This window comes from Carlito syrichta, unplaced genomic scaffold (assembly GCF_000164805.1).
Source record: "Carlito syrichta isolate Samal-C Ts95f unplaced genomic scaffold, Tarsius_syrichta-2.0.1 Scaffold315397, whole genome shotgun sequence".
Lineage (NCBI taxonomy): Eukaryota > Metazoa > Chordata > Mammalia > Primates > Tarsiidae > Carlito > Carlito syrichta.
Window position 1 is genome coordinate 141,449 of NW_007259493.1, and position 3,730 is coordinate 145,178.

Genomic DNA, 3,730 nt, shown 5'->3' on the forward strand with positions numbered 1-3,730 from the left:
TTGATGAAGATAGTTGTGGAAAATATTATTGGAGGAAAAGGGCATAGTCTAACGGTGATAAACTGGTGGGGAATTTAGCAAGATCTGTTCAGATTCTTCTCCGTGTCCCTCTGTCTTCAAAGATAAGGAGATTCCTGTGTTAGAGGTATAGGCAGGGCCCATCTCACAGAGAGTGCTCAGGCCGGGAGCAGGGGATGCACTCCAGTCTGGGCGACAGAGTGAGACTCCAACCCAAAAAAAAAAAATCTTCTTACGAAGTGAATAAAACACTGATATCAAGATGTGACAAAGATTTCACAAGAAAAAGAAAACATACAGACTAATCTTCACTTACAAATATTGATGCAACATCCTAAATAAAATATCAGCAAACAGAATCCATGACTGTATGCTATTTATTCAAGAAATGCAAAAATTATTTAATGTTAGGAAATCCACTAATACAATTTAACTTATTATTAAATCTAAGTAGAAAAATCAAATAATCAGATCCAAAGATGCCAAAGAATTGTTACAAAATTCAGTATCCATTCTTTCTCCCTTCCTCCTCACTCCTTCTCCCCTATTTACTGATCTATTTAGAGTTGGAGTCTCATTCTGTTACCAGACTGGAGTGCAGTAGCATGATCATGGCTCACTGCAGCCTCAACCTCCTGGGCTCAGGTTATCTTTCTGCCTCAGCCTCTCAAGTAGCTGGAACTACAAGGCCTACACCACCACACCCAGCTAATTTTTTGATTTTTCATAGAAATGAGGTCTCACTAAGTTGCCTAGGCTGGTCTCAAACTACCAGGCTCAAGTGATCCTGCCTTGGTCTCCCAAAGTGCTGGGATTACAGGCATACAAATTAGCATAGAGAAGAATATAACACACACCCCTGTACCTACTACCTACCATAGAAAGTAAAATATTAGACAAGCGGGGTGTGGTGGTGCATGCCTGTAGTTCCAGCTACTTGGAAGGCTGAGGTGGAAGGATCGCCTGAACTCAGTAGGTCGAGGCTGTGGTGGTCGTGAGCATGCCACAGCACTCCAGCCTAGGCAGCACAGACTCCAACTCAAAAAATAAAAGATAAAAAAAAGAAAATATTAGACAAACAGTTGAAGTCCCTTGTATATTTCTCCTTCATTCTGTTCTTTTGTTTTTTCTCTAAAGGTAATCACCACTCTATATTTCTCTTTTAGAAAATTTGTTTATGTAATCCATAAACAACATCATACATGGTCTCATACTTCACGTATACTTCTGCAGGGAGAAAGCACCGATACACAAAATAATCTGTGCCGGCTCGGTGGCTCAGCCAGTAATCCTGTGCTTTGGGAGGCCGAGGTGAGTGAATTGCCTGAGCCCACGGGTTTGAGACCCGCCTGGGCAACTTGGTGAGACCTCATCTCTACAATAAATAATAATAAAATAAATAATTAGCCGGGCGTGGTAGCGCACGCCTGTAGTTCCAGCTGCTTGGAAGGTTGAGGCTGAAGGATTGCCGGAGCCCAGCAGGTTGAGGCTGCGGTGGCCAGGAGCGTGCCACTGCACTACAGCCTTGGCCACAGAGTGAGACTCCAACTCAAAAAAAAAAAAAAAAAAAAAGAAAAACCTTAAAAACCCCAAAACAATCTGTAGTTTACCTCAGCACTATGTTTTTGAAATTTATGCAAGCTGATGCATGCACTGATTCATTCTTTTTCACTGCTGTATAGCATTCTTTTTTTTTTTTTTTTAAATAAGCTTCTACAATTAGTGATGTTGTATGGTGATACCATAATTTATTTATGCATTCACCTGTTGGTAGACTTTAGGTAGTTATTTTCTCTATCACAAACAGTTCTGCAATGAACATTCTTCTACTTCTACATATCTCCTTGAGCAAATTTATAAGAATTTATTTAGGACAAAGTCTAGGGATGATCTGTATTTCCTTTCTCTCTCACTAGAAATTCACTATTCACTATTCTGGATACTTTCTAATTGTTTTCCAAGGTAGTAATACCAATTTTCACCTTTTTTTTTTTTTTTTGAGTTGGAGTCTCACTCTGTCGTCCAGACTGGAGTGCAGCGGCCGCTCCCGGCCACCGCAGCCTCCACCTGCTGGGCTCCGGCGATCCTTCTGCTTCAGCCTTCCAAGTAGCCAGAATTACAGGCGCGTGCTACCACGCCCGGCTGATTTTTTCATTTATTGTGGAGATGAGGCCTCGCTGCCCAGGCGGGTCTCAAACCCGCGGGCTCAGGCAATCCACTCACGAAGCCTCCCAAAGGTACAGACCAATTTTCACTTCTATCAAAGATTTTTTTTTTTTCTGAGTTGGAGTCTCACACTGTCACCCAGACTGGAGTGCAGTGGCACACTCAAGGCAACTAAAAAAAAAAAGTAAATTTAGGGGAAAGGTAAAAGTGGCCACGGTTGGTTTGAGGTCTAGAGGAATGTAGTGTTTCTCAGATGAGAGGTTAGAATCCTTCCAAGGATGTAGGGGTAGTACCTCCTGTGTACCTATGGTGTAGGGGGTCAGAGGGAGTCACTTTCAGCTCGTGAGTGCTTGAGGTGTTCGAATACACCCTCATTGTTGAGTCCCACCTATTCGCTGCCCCACACCAGGGCTTAGGGCTTGAGGAAGAGCTGGAATTAAACCATCAAGAAGACGACATTTTCAGACTATTATTTACTGGTTTTAAGAGACTTCACTCCTCAGTCAGGCCAGAAGCTCCTTGAGATGATTTCTTTTTTTTTTTTTTTGAGTTAGAATCTCACTGTCGCCCAGGCTGGAGTGCAGTGACACACTCATGGCCAACTCAGGGTCGACCTGCTGGGCTCTGACGATCCTTCCGCCTCAGCCTTCCAAGTAGCCGGAACTACAGGCGCGCGCTACCACGCCCGGCTAATTTTCGAGTTATTGGAGAGACGAGGGCTTGCCAAGTTGCCCGGGCTGAACCCGCGGGCTCAGGCAATCCACTCGCCTTGGCCTCCCAAAACGCTGGGGTTACAGGCTGAGCGACCGAGCCCGGCCTCCTCGAGATGATTTCTAAAGATATCCTTACCCGGCCCCACTGTAGAGATATAAACTCATTCTCTTATGCAGACGCTGCTCAGGGACTGAGGGAAGGAGGGAGGAGAAGGGGAAAAAGGGTAAACGGTTGGGAGAGGCTTCCAGTTGTTTGGGCTGCTGTTACTGCTCCATCTTTGGTTTCTGCTCAGGTTGGGTCTGGCCATGGATCTGAGCTTCTACACAAAGTGCTGGGAATGTTCAGGGCCAGTTTGGGGTCCTACGAGCCTGAAAGGTTGTTGAGTACAGGTAACCAATTTACTTCAGGTGGAGACATAAAAATACTCGGCCAGACATGTGACTCAGGCGGCCATTTTCTCACACCCCGCGGTCGCCATCTTCCAGGCAGACAAAGACACCAACCCCTACACTTATCTGATGCGGGCATGGTGATTTCCTGGTCACTCAAATTTGGAAACGCGCATATTTAATCCCAGGCAGAGGGCCGTAGACAAGGTTTTGGTTTACAAGTAGGTTATTTGACCACACCAGTCCACGCGCCGCTTCCCCCGCCCCTCCCCTATTTCCTTACCTACCGGGCAGCCAAGAGGCGGGGCCTGCGTGTTCGGGAGAAAGGGACGGACAGGCACGAGCCGTCAATCCGAACTCCCGCCCCTGAGGGGGAGGTACAGTGGGTGGAGCCTCGCGCCGCTCCGCAGGGATCCGGAAGTCGGAGCCTCGCAGCGTGAGCG